Raw genomic sequence first — 20599 nt, forward strand, 5'->3', positions numbered from 1 at the left:
CCAGTAAAGAGTTTTTCTGAGTTCTGTGAGTCATTCTAGGAAATTATCAAACCTGAGGGGGATTGGAAGAACCCCAAATCAGTAGTAGACGAGGCAGAAGTGTGGGTAGCCTGGGCACCCCATTTGTGGCTGGTGTCTGAGATGGAGGCAGTCTCATGGGACTAAGCCCTTAACTTGTGGGATCTGAGCTAACTCTCGGTAGTTAGTGACAGAATTGAACTGAATTATAGGACACCTATTTGGTGTCAGAGAATTGGAGAAATGGTGTTGGAAAACATACCTGGTATTTGGTGTTGAGGAGGAAAAAAAATCTCACACATTTAGTGTCAGAAATCTTGAGAGTAAAAACAGTCCAACTGTCTACCTAGGAATGCTCTTTGTTTTCAGCTTTGTGGGACTTACCATCTTCCTGTGTGGAGTACTGTAGGCATTAACTAACTAGGCTGAAAGGAAAGTGTGCCCCTTATACTGAGCAGTGCTCTTCTTCCTAGTGTTTCCAGTGTTCTAGCTACAGCAGGTTAGGGGTAAGAGGTGGGTGTTTTACTCTTTCATGTCCTCTTTCTGTTACACAAGGGTGGACCCAGCTTTTGTGCAGCCTGAAGCTCATACAATTAAGTGGGCACTCTTCTGGAAATGTAGTGCAAATACATTGTACATCTGCACAACATGAACGCGTTGGTGAGGCTCCTCCCAGGAGTTAGGAAGAGGCCCAGGAGGAGGAACTGGGCAGCTTAAACTTCAATAGCTTCATGGTGTAAACAACCTCCCCCTCTCTTGGGTGATGCTGATCTTCTGAAGTGATAGAGCAAAGAGAACATGGCACAGGCAGAACATCTGTTTCTGAACCAGAGAAAATTCCCCAGAGCACTGGGAGGGAGGGGTCAAAGGGAAGCGTAGGAGGTCCCAGGGGAAGGCGATATCCAGGCTCTAGCAATGTCCCTGGCATCTAGCAGACAATTTGATAAATGTTTATTGACTCAATAAATGCACACAGACGATTTCCTTGAGGGGTCTCACAGGTAGATTCATTTGATCTAATGATTCAGTGAATTAATTCTGCATTGGTGAATTATGTAGATTTTAAATGAAATCCTTTTTTAAAACCCTGTATTTCTCTATTTTAAACATGAACCTAGGACTTTGACTCTGTGATCATTCTCTATATGCAGGATGCCAGATTGGTTGTCCTGCTGCTCCAGAAAAATCAAGTTCATGATAGAGATGTGCGAATCCATATCCACATATGGTCAGACAAGCCTGATCTGCAGAAGGGCATGGTGAGCTGGGAGTGCATCTGTCCCGGGAAGAGCGCACGCCCAGAAAAAGTGGATTGTGTCCGAGCTTCAAGAAACTGTGGTGTCCAATTTATTTATAATATGTTTTCAAGGCAAAATTCCAGGGATGTGTAAGTGTAAAGAAGAGGAGGAACAAAAGCAACATTTGAAACTCAACAAATTCCAGATGATTTTAATCAAAATTATTTCCAGTCACTGTCACTCCTGAGCAGCATTTTCTGCCATGAGACACCAGGCCAGTCAGGTTCCTGACAGTTTTCTTCATCAATCCAGGAAATATATAGCGGGCCATTTGCACCATCTGCTACCCAGGTGTCAGTCGTTGGAAGGCAGCTAGGAACCCGGGAAAACATGCTGGAATACCATTTGGAAAAAACCCTGAAACCTGCTCTGGGAAGAGACGGGGAACATATTGAGCCTGAGGAAGAAAGAGACTCCACAAAAAGAGCATGAAAAAAGCAAGGATATATGTTAAAGCTCTGACAAAGCAAAAGAAATTCTTCTGTCTCCTCTTAGCCAATTTGATATGATTCTTGCTTCTGGGAATCATGAAAAATACAAATATTTCCTGGGCATTTTGTAGTGGTTGATATTGCACTCTTTATACGTATAAATATCTCCTTGTAATAATATTTGTGCACCTGTCTTTTTTTCAGAGTGGGAACATAGGGGAAGAAATCCCTGTTACAGGGCATCCAAATCCTCACCTCATCTCAGGCTGTAATAAAAATCTTCACTGCCATTACCCTCCTGAAATAATTACCATCTTTATTTTGATACAGGTTAAAGTGCAATCTTGACACAGTTGGTGTTAGAAATGCTGGCAGCCTTCATCTCCAGTGATGCGGCCATTTCATATGCCACAGAATGAGACTGTCTTCCTTCTCAGTTGGGAACACAGTACAGAGCACTGAGAAGATTTTAGGCAAGGTGGGCTTAGCATGGAATTGCCTCCAAGCGCATAGAAGGGGCGTGGTTTTGTCTGTCCTTGTTACCGTCCAAGCACCCAGGTAACTGTTGCAGTCCTAGGAGTCAGTAATACTCACTGTACCTTCTGCTTTGGAACAAGACAAAAATGTGTAGTTGGTGAAATTTTCCCTTAGTTTCATCACACCAGTTTCTTTAGTGCTGCTTCTGCTTTTAAGGGCACTTCTCCATCCCTTTCCTCTACGTCTTCCCTCCCACGGAAGTTGCTTATCTGTTGGTTTATTCCAACGAAAACTTACTTAGGGCTTGGGAGAGCTCATAGGGACCTAGGCTGTGCTGAGTAGAGTAATGTATGTCCCTTTTTAAAGAATACAAAAAATACTCCTGGATCTTGAGTATTAACTTATGATTTTTATTATAATATTACTTAGTATTTATGAACATAAAATTAGGTATAAGCTCCATCTGCTTATAGCTCTTATACATGAATACATCCAAGATAAATTTACATATTAAATATGAAGGAAACTACAAAACCAATAAAAGTCAAATTAACAGCATTAATTTAATGTGACAGATAAACCTGTTTTGCTAAAATCAAATTGACTCTCACTCGTGCATATTTTCCTCAGTGCTACAGTGCAAGTCCTCTCAAATTTGGCATGTACATAACTATTATAAGCTCTGGGTGACTATCCAGATGTACGGTGGGGGATGTAGGACAGCGGTCATTTTGACGTTAGGACTTGCCAACATCAGGGAAGTCAGATGGGCTTGCCAGCATATTAAATGGATTCAAAAGATTCTATTATATTTAAAGCCCTTCTTTCTTTAATTTCTAAAAATAATCCTGGAATTAAAAAAAAATTACACTTAAGGCAACAACTCCATTAGTGGTTACTTATAGGTTTTCCCACTGTACACTATTATTATTACCACTAAAGAAAAGTTATCAGAAATTTATCTCCCCGGTTCATGTTTTATTTTTACCTGAAAAAAAGTTCTACGTATATTTAACTATTGAAACAGAATTTAACAAATATCGAAGCTAAGTCCTTTATAAACACCTGCATTTTTTCCAACTCCATTGTAAATCTTGCTCATTGTACAATTTATTCCAAGTTTTTTCTTTACACCTTCAGCAATATTTTCTATGAGTCTTCTCGACATCTTTGCTGATAGAAGAACACACTTTGTTTATTTCCATATTGCTTTTCATGTATTATTTCAGCCATTTTTACTCTATCAAGAAGAACAGGTATTGACCCAATGGTAAGTGTTTTTTTTGTTCTTTTTTAGATTTTTTTTCCTTTTTCTACCCAAAGCCCCCCGGTACATAGTTGTATATTCTTCATTGTGAGTCCTTCTAGTTGTGGCATGTGGGACGCTGCCTCAGCGTGGTTTGATGAGCAGTGCCATGTCCACACCCAGGATTTGAACCAACGAAACACTGGGCCACCTGCAGCAGAGCGCGCGAACTTAACCACTTGGCCAAGGGGCCAGCCCCCTCAATGGTAAGTTTTACTTTGTTTTTGTTTTTTGCTATTAAATAAGAACCTTAAAATCAACCTCCAAATGTTTATCATTGGTTGATTTTTTAATTTTTAACTTTGAAATAATTATAGGCTCAGAAGCAATTTTCAAAAATAGTCCAGAGGTCCTATGTACCCTTCTCTCAGCTTCCTTCAAAGATAACATCTTATATAACTCAAGGATAACATCAAATATCAAAACTAGGACATTGGCATTGGTACAATCTGCAGGCCTTATTCATTATTAAAGTTTAGTGAAGCTTTGTAAATACTGGCTTGAGTATAAAATGGCCTCAAGTACTACTGAAGAAATAATTCGGGTGCCTATTATGAACTGGCTACTTAGTTTGTGAGTGTTTTGCCTCCAAGGTGTCCATTACCTAATCAACTGAGGGAAAATCTGTGCTTGGGGCAAGGTTCTTTATTTATAATAATGGATATAAATCATGTTCCAAATAATCTCATTGAGAATTTCTGTGCCTAGGCTGACGTTTTGTGCAATCTGATTAGACACTTTTTGAAGAGTTTGATACGTGGCTCACAGTTTTCCTGGAATTAGAAAACGCATTAGTTCTTTTTGTTTTATACTGGTGAATGCACTAATGTATTAGCTTCAACCTAGTTTCCTTTTTTAGTCACTTTTGTTTTGAGTATTTAATTGAAATTAGATATTTATGCAGTAAATCTACTTATCTGGGCACATGTAAGCTACATAAATTGCTTAATATGAAGGAATGATTAAGAGCCCTGTTAATCTCCCCTCACGTTTATGTTGAGGAACTCTCTATTCCCTCAAGATTACCTCATATATTTCATGTGACATCCAACTTATGTAACTTGTGAATAGATTTTTTAAAAAAATAGGACTTGAAGGGCTTCGCCTGGTGGTGTAGTGGTTAAGTTCACATACTCCACTTCAGCAACCCAGGGCTCACTGGTTTGGATCCCGGGCATAGACCTACACACTGCTCATCAAGCCGTGCTGTAGCAGCATCCCACATACGAAATAGTGGAGGATTGGTGCAGATGTTAGCTCAGTAACAATCTTCCTCAAGCAGAAAGAGGAAGATTGGCAACAGATGTTAGCTCAGGGCCAATCTTCCTCTCCAAAAAAATAAATAAATAAAAAATAGGACTTGAAGATTAAACACTTAATGAATCATCTTATGTCTCTTTTGGAGGTAATGAAATCCACTTAAAAACACTAACACACAACATACAAAGCCCTCACTGTTTCTTCCTTCCTTTCTAGCCTCATTCCTTTGTGTTTACAAGCACACGATACCAAACCACTGTTACCTCATCACATATGTTTTGTTATTTCACAGCTCCTCTCCTTTGTAAATACTTTTCCATCCATCTGGTGTTCTATTCCTTCCTTTGCTGAACTGGAGAACTCCTATTCTTTCTTTGAAAGCCAAGCTCAGATTTCCCTTCTCCCAGAAAGCTTTCCCTTTTCTTTTCTCTGTATTACTTATTTGTTCCAGGTGAATTCACTGATCTCACCAGCCTATAATTTGTTATTACATCTCTACTCAGTAGAGAGTAGGAGCTATGTCTTATTCTTCTTCCTCAGACTTCAGTTTCTTGAATCAAATTGATTTTAGACTTGATCTCTTCCCAAAAAACAATAACTTGCCTTTATAGAATCCTGACTACTTGAACCACATGGAACCCACCAGAAAAAGTATAATGATGGAGTGAGAGTATTTCACATTACAGTTTTTAACTATGAGGAGTTTCAAAACTGATGCAACTAGAGCAAAGAATTAACCTGTAAAAGAAATAACAAATTTCTCTATGATGAGTTCAGTTATATTGCTATTATGAAAGGATTCTGAGGACAATAAACAACTTTCCCTCATAACATTCAGGATTATTGTCTCCACTGTGAATTAAATGGCCTCATTTTCTTACTCATAAGGATACAGTGAATATCTCCTAGGCATTTTGTGACCCTACCTCCACCTGTCCACCCCTCCCTAAACTGTATTGCAGCCTCCAGGACTGTAGAGTATGTTATATGGAGTTGGGGGATGGACATGTCTCAAATTAGACTTTAAAAACCTGTATGCTTTTTGTTCCTATATCCTTCCGGAAATGAACCCCAGGGTATACATTTCTTATTTCTTTTCCCTCAGGAGGGTGCCAAACACTTGCTCAGGCAAAGGGGAGAGAAGCTGCTTTGGGCTCTCCTTTCTTCTCCTCTGAGATTTGCTTTATAAAGGAACTGTTACTGGCCTGCAGCTAAAATTCCCCCATACAGTATGCCTGAGTGTGTAATATCCATTTGTTGTAACTCTCCTCAAATGCCAAGTCACCTGCCAAGTTTTATGGTTAATTGTTATATTTTCACTGCTTTTTATCTGTAAAGTATTTATCTCAATGTGCACAGAAGAGATATTAACTCAGACATCCCAGTGACCAAAAGAGTATAGAAAGAGGCAGTAGAGAGTTAGGGCAAGAAAGAAAGGCATAACTTAGCTCACTAGATGCTTGGGGAGTTATGGTAGATGAAGCATTGATTTGATTATCCTCAGATAATCCATCCCAGACTTGGAGACAAAACAGGGAAGACAGGATTATTTCTTTTTCTTAAGAGCTGGTTGTTGAACATTTGCTAACTTATCATTGGGAATAGATTGAATTAAGATGACAAAAGATGTATCCAGCACCAAGACTGTCTCTCTTATGCTATTGTGCCTACTATATATACTATCACTTACTAACAGCATGATAGTTTGTGCCTTTACCATATTTAGTACCAGTGTCAGCCAGGATCTTGGAAGGGGAAAATAGCTTACTCAAAAAGCATATTTTCATCAGGATTTAGGGCATAGTGAATAGAAACTAAAAGGAACAGTGCAAATAATAGTGGAGAACTCTTGTTATTTTTAGCCTTAAGAAGAATGGGAAGGGATTCATTTTCAGAATATTCCAGATGCAAAAGCTAAAGGCCTTCATCACCACTAAATCAGCCTTACAAAAAAATGTTAAAGGGACTTCATTAAGCTGAAATGAAAGGGAGCTAGTTAATAGGAAGAATACACATGAAAGAATAAATCTCACTGGGAAGGTAAACATATAGTAAAAGTGGTGAATTAATCACTTAAAAAGCTAGCATAAAGGTTAAACAACAAAAGTAGTAAAAATAACTACGATTACAACATTTGGTTAAGGGATACAAAAGATAAAAAGATGTAAAATGTGACATCAAAGACATAAAATATGCATGGGGAAAGTAGTAATGTTGAACTTTACAATGGGATCAAACTTAAGTTGTTATCAACTTAAAATAGACTGCTATAGATATAATTTGCTATATGTAAGCCTCATGGTAACCACAAAACAAAAACCTATAGTAAATACACAAAAGATAAAGAGAAAGGAATATAAGCATACTCTAAAGAAAGTCATCAAACCACAAAGGAAGAGAGCAAGAGAAAAGGAAAGGAACAGAGAGGAGCTACAAAAACAGCCAGGAAGCAACAAAATGGCAATAAGTATATACCTATCTATAATCACTTAAAATGTAAATGGACTAAATTCTCCAATCAAAAGACATAGAGAGGCTGAATGGATAAAAAATGCAAGACTCATCTATATCATGGCTACAAGAGACTCACTTTAAATGTAAAGACACACACAGACTGAAAGTAAAGGATGGAAAAAGATATTCCATGCAAATGGAAACCAAAATAAAGCTAGAGGAGCTTAGATCAGACAAAATCAACGTTAAAACAAAGATGGTAGTAAATGACAAAGAAGGGCGTTACACAATGATAAAGAGTTCATCCAACATGAAGATATAACATTTGTAAATATTCATGTACCCACCATATGAGTACCTAAATATATAAAGCAAATATTAACAGACATAAAGGGAGAAATAGCAATACAGTAATAGTATGGGACTTTAATACCCCACTTACATCAATGGATAGATCATCCAGACAGAAAATAAATAAATAAACATTGGCCTTAAAGCACACATTAGACCAGATGGACTTAGATATTGACAGAAGCAACAGAACACACATTCTTCTCAAGTGCACACAGAACATTTTCCAATATATATAGATTATGTGATAGGCCACAAAACAAGTCTTCATAAATTTAAGAGAGTTGAAATTATATCAAGTATCTTTTCCATCCACAAGGATATGAAACTAGAAATTAACTACAGGAAGAAAACTTTAAAATTCACAAATATGTTGAGATTAAACAACGTGCTACCAAACAACCAAAGGGACAATGAAGAAATCAAAAGAGAAATCAAAAAATACCTTGAGCCTAATGAAAATGAAAATCTGACATACAAAAATTTTATGGGATGCAGCAAAAGTAGTTCCAAGAGGGAAGTTCATAGCAATAAATGGCTACCTCAAGAAACAAGGAAAGTCTCAAATAGACTAACTTTATACCTCAAGGAACTAAAAAAAGAAGAACCAATGAAATCCAAAGTTAGCAGAAGGAAGGATATAACAAAGATTTGAGCAAAAATAAATAAAATAGAGACTAAAGAGTCAATAGAAGAGATCAATAAAACCAAGAGCTGGTTCTTTGAAAAACGATAAACAAAGTTGATGAACGTTTAGCTAGATTCATCAAGAAAAAAAGAAAGAAGACTCGAACAAATAAAATCAGAAAAGGAAGAGGAGACATTACAACTGATACCACAGAAATACAAAGGATCATAAGAGACTACTATAAATAATTATACACTAACAAATTGGATAACCTAGAAGAAATGGATAAGTTCCTAGAAACAGACAGCATACCAAGACTGAATCATGAAGAACTAGAAAATCTGAACAGACTAATTGCTTGTAAGGATATTGAATCGGTAATCAGAAACCTCCCAACAAACAAAAGTCTAGGACCAGACAGCTTCGCTGGTGAATTCCACCAAACGTTCAAAGAAGGATTAATACCAATCCCTCTTAAAAATCTTCCAAAAAATAGAATAGGAAGGAACTCTTACAAACTTATTTTAAAAGGCCAGCATAACCCTATACCAAAACCAGACAAGGATGCCACAAGAAAAGAAAATTATAGGCTAATATTCGTGATGAACATAGATGCGAAAATCCTCAATAAAATACTAACAAACCAAATTCAACAATACATTGAAAGGATCATACACTATGATCAAATGGGATTTATTCCAGGGACATAAAGATGGCTCAACATCTGCAAATCAGTTAAGTGATACACCACATTAACAAAATGAAGGATAAAAATCACATGATCATCTCAATAGACGCAGAAAAAGCATTTGACAAAATTCAACATCCACTTATAATAAAAACTCTCAACAAAATGGGTATAGAGGAAACGTACCTCAACATAATAAAGGCCATATATGACATGCCCATTGCTAACATCACACTCAATGGAGAAAAGCTGAAAGCTTTTCCTCTAAGATCAGGAACAAGATAAGGATGCCCACTCCAGCCACTTTTAGTTAACATAGTGTTGGAAGTCCCAGCCAGAGCAAGTAGGCAAAAATAAATAAATAAAACATATCTGACTTAGAAAGTAAGAAGCGAAACTGCTACTATTTGCAGATGACATGATATTACCTATAGAAAACCCTAAAGACTCAAAGAAAAAAAAAAAAAACTGTTAGAACTAAAAAAAAAAAAATTCAGTAAAGTTACAGGATACAAAATCAATACAAAAAAATCTGTTGTGTTTCCAAACATTAATAATGAACTATCAGAAAGACAAACTAAGAAAACAATCCCAATTACAGTTTCATCCAAAAGAATAAAATATCTAGGAATAAATTTAACCAAGGAGGTAAAAGACCTATATATTGAAAACCACAATATGTTAATGAAAGAAATCGAAGAAGGCACAAATAAATGGAAAGATATTGCATGCTCACGGATTGGAAGAATTAATATTTTTTAAATGTCCATACTACCCAAAGCAATATACAGATTTAATATAATCCCTATCAAAATTCCAAGGGCATTTTTCACAGAAATTGGATAAACAATCCTAAAATTTGTATGGAACTAGTAAAAATCCTGAATACCAAAGCAATGTTGAGAAAGAACAACACTGGAGCCATCACACTCTCTTATTTCAAAATATATTACAAAGCTACAGTAGTTAAAATAGTATGGTATTGGCATAAAAACAGACAAATAGATCAATGGAACAGAATGGAAAGTCCAGAAATAAAGCCACACATATATAGTTAATTAATTTATGACAAAGGAGCCAAGAATATACAACAGGGAAAGGACAGTCTCTTCAATAAATGATGTTGGGAAAAGGGGACAGCCACATGCAAAAGAATGAAACTGGACCACTATCTTACACCACACACAAAAATTAACTCAAAATGGATTAAAAACTTGAAGATAAGACCTGAAACCATAAAACTCCTAGAAAAAAACATAAGCAGTAAGCTCCTTGATATAAGTCTTGGCAATGATTTTTTGGATTTGACACCAAAAGCCAAGGCAACAATAGCAAAACTAAACGAGTGGGACTTCATCAACCTAAAAATCTTCTGAACAGCAAAGGAAACAGTCAACAAAAAGAAAAGTCCACCTACTGAATGGAAGAAAATACTTGCAAATCATATATTTGATAAGGGGCTAATATCCAAAATACACAAGTAACTCATGCAACTCAGTAGCGAAAAAACCAAACAATCCAATTAAAAATTGGCAGAAGATTTGAATAGACAATTTTCCAAAGAAGACATACAGATAGCCAACTGGTACATGAAAAGATGCTCTACATCATTAATCGTCAGGGAAATGCAAAGTAAAATCATAATGAGATATCAGCTCACACCTGTTAAAATGGCAATCATCACGCAGAATAGAAATAGCAAGCATTGGCAAGGAAGTGGAGGAAAGGGAACCCTTATGCACTGTTGGTGGGAATGTAAATTGGTGTAGCCACTATGGAAAACAGTGTGGAGGTTCCTCAAAATATTAAAAATAGAAGAAGCATATTGATCCCTCGATTCCACTGCTGGGTATTTATCCAAAGAAAATGAAAGCACTAACTCAAAAAGATATACATACCCCCATATCCATTGCAGCACTATGTACAATAGCCAAGATATGGAAACAACCTAAGTGCCTATTAGTGGATCAATGGATAAATTGTTCTGTGTGTGTATATATATATATATATGTATATATATATGTGTGTGTGTGTATATATATATATGTATATATATACGCACAACATATATGTTGTATATATGTTCCACACAATGGAATATCATTCCGCCATAAAAAAGAAGGAAATCTTACCATTTGCAACAATATGGATGGACCTCAAGGGCATTATGCTTAGTGAAATAAGTCAAAGACAAATACTGTATGATCTCTCTTATATGTGGAATCTAAAAAATGTATACATATATAAACAAGCTCATTGATACAGAGTACAGATTGGTGGTTGCCTGAGGAGGGGGATGGAGGATGGGAGAAATGGGCGAACTACTTTTGGTTTTGTTTTAGTTTAAATTAAAAAAAAATACAAACAACAAATAAAAATCACAGAGGCTATGTAAGGAGGGACACTTGACAGGACCTGTGACCTCTGGAGAAAGGATGCCATCAGCTTAAGGCAACCTCTGAGAGGGAGTCAGAAGAATACTTTAATGTCACTGTTTTCCCTTTGACAACCTGCTCATTCTCCCTATTGTCCAAACCCCCTTGTAAGTCAGAGGGCAATGAAGCCCATTGAGGTACTTCCTGTAAGTCAGACTCATAGGGCATAAACTAGAGTGGAATAACTCTGGTGGGTAAATGGAGAATATCCAACACAGAACACATGAATGTTGGTTTTACATGTCTCTTTCTGGTGTGTGTGTGCCTGTGTGTGCAGCATGCAAGATACCAGACCTCAGAGAACTGCTTCTGTCGATTCACTCTGAAGCAGTAACTAGCCATAAGCTCTAGTTGCCCCAGCAAGGCCCTAAGCAAACATAGGTGCTAGGGTTGCTCTGGGTCCAAGATCTCAAGTCACCATTCTTGCTGTTTCTTGACATTTGGCAGGATAATGACTATAATTGGATACAGTGAACACTAGATGCGGGTGTTTCCTTCTTCAAGGAACCGTCCGTAGTAAATGGTTGACGGGAGGAATTGGTGAGTTTTTCCAAGCGGGTTCTTCTGTGCTCTTGTCCATGTCATGGAGGCCTCTGCCCAGTGGTGTGCTGCAACCGGTTTGTACCAACTCACAAGAGCCAGTTGCTTGCATCGCTTCCCAATTTCAATTCAGAAAATCACGTTGGTAGCTTGAAATTGACTGTGGTGTGAGAATTTATACCCTGGAAATTGGCAAACTCTATAAGTCACTTTATTTGCTTCTCCTAGAGAGTTTGCTTGTAAACATTGAGCAGCACACCACTGCCTTTGCGTATGGAAGTTCTCCGAATAAATTATGGAGGAGAGTTCTAGGAGATAGAACTTTCTGCTGAGTCTCATAAGGAAGGATTTACCCTCCTTGTTTTATCATTTTTCTCTCAAAATTTGATTTCCAATTTTCCTAAAATTTTCCAGTTTTTGAATTATCTTCCCCTTAACCACAAAAGTACCAGCCCACCTGAGTGTTAGGGAATTTATAACTTTCATATCGGCTTGTAAAAAGTCCTGAATCAGTCTGCATATACTCTTTTTTGTATTATTTTTTAGTTACATCTGCATGACTGTTTACCTATTTTATTGTGTATATATCAACCCAGCTGAGTTACTCCAGGTCAGTTGGGATGGGGACTTTTGTTTGTCATTGCTATATCCTCCTGTGACTGTGTCAATATTTCCATTCAATCAAAATGATGGACTGTGATGTATAGGATGCTGTGCTGGATGCTGAGGGCCACTGAGGGAGAGCTGGGGTGCAGCAGATAACCTGAGGGGTTTAGGAAGACATTTGTATTTATCACCTTCCTTCTTGGATGATTGTCATTTTTAGGTAGGGGAGGTGTCCTGGTAGTGCCATGGATGTTCAAAACACATCGTTTTCAGATGTGGAATCAGTAACAGAAGGGCATTAGAGATGAGATTTGCCTTCGAGAGCTTATTAACACTGATCGAAGCCAAAATTTATTTGTTCTGTTTGTCCTTCTAGATCCCTTCTCCTCTCTTTTCTGCACTGCTGTGAGCCCTGGGAGGCAGACTTCCGTGGACTATGTCCTGAGGTTCCTTTGCATTCTACTTCCTACTGGATTTGCTCAACAAGGGGCACCAACTGGAGATCAGAGGAAGGAGAAGAGATAAATCAATTTAGCCATGACTCTTTCTCTGCCAATAGCAAAGGCTGTCTCCAATCCCCATAGTACCCTCCTTCCCCGACGGCCCCTGTCTCTTTATGTTAGGGGTGGTAACAGCTCCATTCTGGTAGATGCGTAACAGACCCTGGGTGCATCACCAAAGCCTGTTGGTTCCCTTAACTTCCTTAAAAAAAATCCTTTATGTAACACTCTTCAATCACCTCATTACATTGGACCATCTATCACCTGTTAGGACCCTGACTAATACACTGCTATAATGGTGTTTTAAATACGGATTTTTGGCTAAGAGAAAACAGGGAGAGATGTTTTCCATTGCTGGTGGGACTTTCTTGTGTACCAGCCCCAAAGCAAACTACAGTACTTTGTTGGCTCCCAGATTTCCCTGGGGGATCTCAGTCTTCCAAGGAGGAATGCCATTCCTTTTGGCCTCACCAAGTTATTCTAATGGCTCTCTTTTTTTTTTTTTTTATTGCAAATGATACTTGGTTCGTGACTTCCTTTCTCTTTTTATTGCACCCCAACCTCATGCCCATCCTCTTGTCTGTTTCCCTTAATACAACAGTTACTCCTCAAACTCCATTAAGTGTAGCAATTTCTTCTAGTCCAGGAGTATTTCTGCAGTTGCAAATAATCATGTGAATGTACTAGATTTATTAAAGCATTTGGAAATATCACTATGGCTATAAATGTCTCTAGCATTTCCAGAATATAGAAAGGCTACCGGAAAATCTGGCAGACAACAGTCTCTTACCAATCCTTACACTAGCACTTCTACATCTGTTATGCTTAAAATTTTTAAACTAATGTATTCATTCCAGGAACAGCAGAACAAAAAGATATCCAGCTAGGAGATCTATTTTCATGTCAATATTTAAAATGCTTTCAATATTCACCATTTCACACTTACTAAATCTCCCACGACTTTTTGCTTTCAGGAAATCCATCAATTACAAACTAAAGCGAACATATAAAGGAACCTGTAAAATGCAATACACATTGGCAGGCAGGGAGTCCAAAGCTCACTAGAGAGTGCAATTAGCAAAAATCTCTCCCAATTCATGCAAATGAATAAATTTGTCACCATCTTGAAAATACATATTTATTATTACTCCAAAGAGAGGCAGTCAGAGTCTAATTTTAGAATCTGGCCTCCAGGGGAAAGTATTCTATAAAGTGATGAACATGAATAGAAAATTCACACTAAAAAAATAAAATGTAAAAAACAAACGTATTAAGAACATTAACAATACTAATGAAATTATGGAAAATAAAGCAATGGCTTTTTTTGCCTTTTAAACTGGAAAAATGTTTAAAAGATAATATTGATGAATGCTGTGGGAAAAGAATGTTATATTGTGATTAAAATCATGATATTCGAAGTCACACGCTTGGGTTTGAGTCTCTACTTCATTTCTAACTGAGTAACTTTGGACATTTAACTTAATCTGTTTGTGCCACAGTTCTTTAATCTGTAAAATGGGGATGATTATAATGCATCTTACAAAGTTATTGAGAATATTTAAAAATACAACATCTGTAAAATAGAACAGAATCTGCCACATGGTAAGGGCTTAGTAATTATCTGCAATTATTATTACAGCTATGATGAATGATGACCTGTGGTGAGAAGGGCAGTGGATTGGGTATCCAACACTTCTTTATACTGTAATGTGAGTGCAAATTGGCATAAACTTTCTGGAGGGAAGTTGCATATCCACCTTTAAAAAGTTGGCTTTCTCTAATACCTAAAACCATTTCTAAGCATTTATCATAAGGAAATTATCACAAAGATGTCTTTCCAAGGATGTTCATTTTAGCATCATTTATAGACAGTCATTAGACATGATGTCTAAAAATGGCAATATAAAAATCTTTCAATGGAATATTATGTAATAAATAACACTTTTGAATATTATTTAATGCTTTAGAAAACATATACGTAAAAAAGCAGAATATAAAATGTTTATGTAGTTGGACTCTAATGTTTACTCTAAAATATAAATTTTTTAAATTACATGTATGCACAAAATTGTATATATAAAATGAAAACTTCATATATATATATGAAAATGTGTAAAGAAATTCATCAATTATTGACTTCAAATGGCATTATTGTGGGTGATTTTTGTTGACTTCTTTATATATTTGTGTTTTTTAAGATTTTTATTATGAGCATTAATTAGTTTCAAAATTGGAAAAATATCTGATAAAAGTCTTCTTAAGCACGCTATATGTAATGAACAGATGTTCAAGCTAGAGAAGTCCTTGATCGTCTCCCACTCATCTTTCTTTTCCTGACAGTTGCATGCTCAGTTAGATGCATTTACAACTTCACGCACAATTGCTAACCTTTTGTCATAAGTATGACTGCAATTACCTGGGCAGCAACCTTGAACCAATTTAGTACCCAAACATAAACATAACTCATCTCCATTTTCAAGGTACTTAATAACTAACATTTACCTGTCATTTATTGAGAAGATACTCTATTCCAGACATTGATATTTTGCATGCATTCTCTACTTTAATCTTTGCAATTATCCTGTGAATTAGGTACAATATTCGCTATTTTATGGGAGAAGAAGAATTCAAGACTTATTGAGATTACCTTGTCCTCCACAGTTGCGCAAATCCCAAAACTGGAATTTGATGCTGAATCAGTCGGACTCAGAGACTAAGCTTTACCCCCGTGTATGCTGCCTCTCCACAAACGCCTCCTGCATTACCCAGCTTCTTTTCTTGTCTCTCGCTATTGAGAAGAAGAGGAAAAAATTATTCCAATGTGTCATCAAAGATTTATTGATGTCTGGAAAGTGATTATAAAATAACTTGAAATTTAACAGCTGTGGCTAATATATAAACTAAATAAGCAGACTAAATTGGAGATTAGTTGCAGACATTTTCCTAAAGACAATATATTTACCAAAAAATAAAAGAGGAAAGGATTAATCAAATATAGGAAATATTTGGCAAACCATAGTATTATTTTTTACAAGAAAAACAATCTGCTTTATATGGACATTAATTTCTTAACAGTGAAAATATTTCTTGTCTTGTTCTGTCTTCGCGGTGATGATTTTGGTGGATGAGCGGATTTTCTTTCCCATCTTTTTATCATAATGATGTTCATATGATCCTTTGCAGTTATTCTCAGGCCACGTTAATGTAGTCTTGGTTTTCTAATGGGACAATTAAGGCAAGAGCAATGATATATTTTTCACATAAAAATATATGAGCTAAAGTAGAAATTGATTCTGTTCCTGGTTCTACCACTGATTTGCTGTAATTGCCTATTCAGAGAGGATAGAGTTAAATACCATCTCCTCATTTGTGTAATAAAAGGGCACTTCATAATCACAAACTTGTCTTTTGTGTCATTCTATGATTCTGGTAGTACTAGAACATCATTAGATAAACAGTAAATATAGAATGAATACATATCTTTAAGTTACTTCCTAATCCTATCTATTCTTCAAGGCCTAGCTGAAGCCTCACCTCCTTCATGAAGACTCCCCTAGGTACTCAAGCTGCCGGAACTCATAAATAGTCAGTACAGTAATTACATGCTATCTTTAAACACTGCTTAATAAACTCACATATGGAAGTCCTTGTTTTAAAATAAGTTGTAAATCAACTTGACAGAGACAGGTTTTTAACTCATAATTCTATACACTCCTTGGGTTCAATCACAGTGTTGGTCTCACCGTTGATGCTTAGAAAATTCTTGTTAAATGTGGAGCAAATTTGTATCAGCAGCTAGATTCAGAATTTTTGATGTCAAGACATTTCTCTTATCAAAGTGATGCTCCTCAGATTGCTGTGCGGGTCTTCCTCTATGCCTGATGCTGTTTGATCACCATCACCATCACAATCATCATCGTCATCACAATCATCATCATCATCTTCATGATCAAGAAGCATTTATTTGGTCCTTCTGGAATGAATGGGAGCAGCCCAAGCTTTACCTTCGGGTGAGATGAGAAATAGTTGGCTATCATTCTGTATGTAATAACCTTTCATATGTTTAAAGACTATTTCCAGAGTCTAAGATTATTAATTTTAAAAGAGCCTCAAACTTTGGACAAGGGCAATTGCTACAGAGGATGGAATGAGAAGAATGATGGAGAACATGTTATGGGGAGAGGAGGGAGTGTGTATGTTACCAGCTTACTACACATCTCTCCACCCAGCATAATGCAGCAGGCAAGTGCAGGAGAAGATGAGCTGTCAGTCTCTTGGTTCACATCATTTGTCATGAGTCCTCTTGTGCCTGCAAAGGCGGGGATGACTCTGTTAGTATGCAGAGCTTGTCACAGGACCAGTAGTATCTATGCACACTGAGTGCACTTTTGCTCTTGTCAGTTAATGTCACTGAGAATGGCTGTATGACAGGATGGCAATTTTGCCAGTGCTCTTGGCAGTTGAAATTAAAATTAAATTCCCTAATACAGATTTAAAGAAGATAGATGGTTTTCCTCACTCTCCAAAGAGGTGGAGGATAAATTTAGAGCACTATTTTGGCAGTCATGGTTTACATTTAAAAACTCACCTAAAATCTGTAGGATAGCCTTGAAACAGGACTAAGTTTTGATGAATTAGATAAAGGATTAGAGACCACCTTGAAAATATGCATGTGATTTCCACATTGAACTGCAAGCTTCTAGGATTAATCATTTTGTGTCATTACTCACACACCTATTCGCAAAGAGGTAGTTGTTTCTGGAAGATGGCATCGAAAAAGTAAAGGCCAGTTTGAATAGAAATCCAAATTTGATCACCCATCCTCTGAAGAGAAGGGAAACCACATAACTTCAGCTTTCAAAATCACCTCTTTTCTAGTTTTTTTTTTGTCCAAAGTCTGAGTTACATATTTCTTGACTGTATTTCATTTTCAGTTCTTTTTATGTCTCCTTTTTATTTGATTCAAGAGGATTTCTCTCTCTATATATGATATCTTCCTTGATTTTTGCTTTTTAGTCCAAGGAATTCAATTAAATTCGTCTGGAAGATGGAAAGCTGAGCCCCATACAGGTAGTAACAAATATTACAAATATTGAGAAGGATGTAAAAATATCCTGATTTGAGATGCAAGGGATTTAACAGTACTCAGAGGTTTTAATTAATTAATAATTTATTTTTTTCTTAGTAATCATTCCTCTTCTTTTTCTAATTCCCTTTGCTTGGGCACTGGAAAATATTCTTTTGCCAGAATGCTGAAGCCGACGCAAACAGGCAGACTTCCTCATCCCCTATCTTTCTCTAGTAACTGCTCACTGCTCCCACAGCCAGAATTGGTGTCATTGAATATATATACTTATATAGAGATGATTCTTATCCTTACTAGCTCCATTCTATGAAGTTGTTGCAAACATTGAGTTAGCAAACACCGAATCAATACAGAGTTAGGCTCCTGTGAGCCTCTCATCACAACATTCTTGTGAACTGATCAGTACATAGCCTTGCTTTATGTGTGTTTCTGTTTAAAGATACCTTATTTAATATATATTGCCAAATCATTAACATTGAACTCAAGACCAACAGCTCTATAACTCATGCTTGAATGATGGGTATCTAACACATATATTTCTCTGGAAGGCATTTCACAGCCTTATTGCACTTTGTAACACTAGACAGCACTTCAGTCCTGCAATTGGGGTCATTTTAAACAGCGAAATCAACAAAAAGCACAAATTTTTAAAAATGTGGCACTTAATGGACCACGAAAAAGACACTTGTTTACAGTATGAGAGTTGAAGCAAGAAGACAGTGTCACCTTGTTTGACTTCAGCTGGGAATGTGCATTGGGTGATTCAAATTTTCTTCACTCTCCATATGTCTGCGAATGACCATGAAAGCCCCCTAAGTATTGACTTTATCCTTACGAATGAATTTTAGCAAGTAGGTGAACTTACAATGTGGAAGCCACAGATAATAAGGGTCAATTGTGTCTATGTGTGTGTGTGTATGTATCTCATCTAAATTAATTGCAGAGGAGCAATTTGCAAAAAACTTAACAAATTTAGCAGCCTAAATTGGCAACATTAATAACTTCCTGGGCAGTCCTTAGATGGGGAGAGACTCAGTCTTACCGTTCACCTTCAGTGTCTCCTCTTACCATTGCTCACTAAAGATGCTGATCCACAGAAGTATGACACTGAGACCTTCAGTTCCCCACAAGAGAAAGCTATAATCCTCCCACAGGATTTCTCTGCCCATTCATTAACGTTATGTCCTAGCCTGGAGATTCCCAAAAAGAGAGAGAGACCCCACTTCTCTCTCTTCTGTGTCTTCTTGACATTTAGTACACTTCCCTCGATCATATTACATGTTACAGAAGCACCACTGTTATGTACATAGCATTGCTTATACTTGCGAACTTTTATTTAAAAAAGGAAGCTACATTCAAGTTAAAAACCAGTCAAGCGTGACTACTACTAACAGATGGTGTTAGTGTTTACTTATATAGCACTTTGGTCCAACCAAGAAATTGAATTTGAGGAGAAGTTTTCAGAACCTAATATGTATGTCCGTAGAGCAGCTTCTGTACTTGTGAATGCGTCCATCTCCTCCATTTGGCTGTTTTGAAGGCAGCAATGGTGTTTTATTGATTTTTGTAGCCTTCATGTGTATCATAGTGTCTGATACTGGATAGATACATCTCAACAAAATATAATTTGTTTTGAATAGAATAAGGTATCATCACTGAATTCAAGAAACTTTCATTTCAGTCAAGTTTTTTTCAGTTCAGAAAATGTTCTCCTCTCTATGAGAAGATGGGTTGAATTTTAGGTTCACCAATTTGAAAGGGTAGGAAGTTTTTCTGGTTTTTCCAGGTTGTTCTTTTTAATTTTTTTTCTTATTAAAACAATACCATGTTTATTGTAAGAAAGTTATAATATATACAAACAAAAAGAAGAAAATAAAACTCATCAATAATTCTTCTTCTCAGTTATAATAACCCTTAATATTTTAGTACATCTTTTTTTTTCACATATCATCCATCTAGAGTAAAATCTACTCCTTCCCCATCCTCTACCCTAGACTGAGAATTAGAGAGTTACTGTTACTTTTGTGAATGTGGCTTATTTCTCTGGGGTGTAACATAGTTTAAAGCATTTCTTATTAAATTTTCCATTGAAAAAATGTTCTAAACAAAGTTCTTTGTTAATAGGCAGAAGATCCACAGGAGAAGGCACAAATAAATATGCAGGTTATTGGAGACAGCCACAGCCTACAAGAGCAGTTGTATTTACACTTCAAGTAAAAATTGTAGAAGCCTTCGTCAGAGGAGTTTCCTGTCCTTGGAAAGGAAGGGAAGATTTCTCAACTTTACGTTTGAAATAGTATTGAATCAACTCTTGATATCTGGTGTCATAATCTCAAGGCAGGGCTCAATATAGGTGCTGTGTTTAATCATCCATCAAACATTGTGATTTATGTTCTCAATGCCACACTTGTTGATTTCTTTCAAACAAAACCTAGAAGGGGAACTCAGATCACATTTAGAAAGGATGACTTCACTGCCAGTAAAAATAATTCAAACAATTACATAATTAAAATAACATCAA

This window comes from Equus quagga, chromosome 2 (assembly GCF_021613505.1).
Source record: "Equus quagga isolate Etosha38 chromosome 2, UCLA_HA_Equagga_1.0, whole genome shotgun sequence".
NCBI lineage: Eukaryota > Metazoa > Chordata > Mammalia > Perissodactyla > Equidae > Equus > Equus quagga.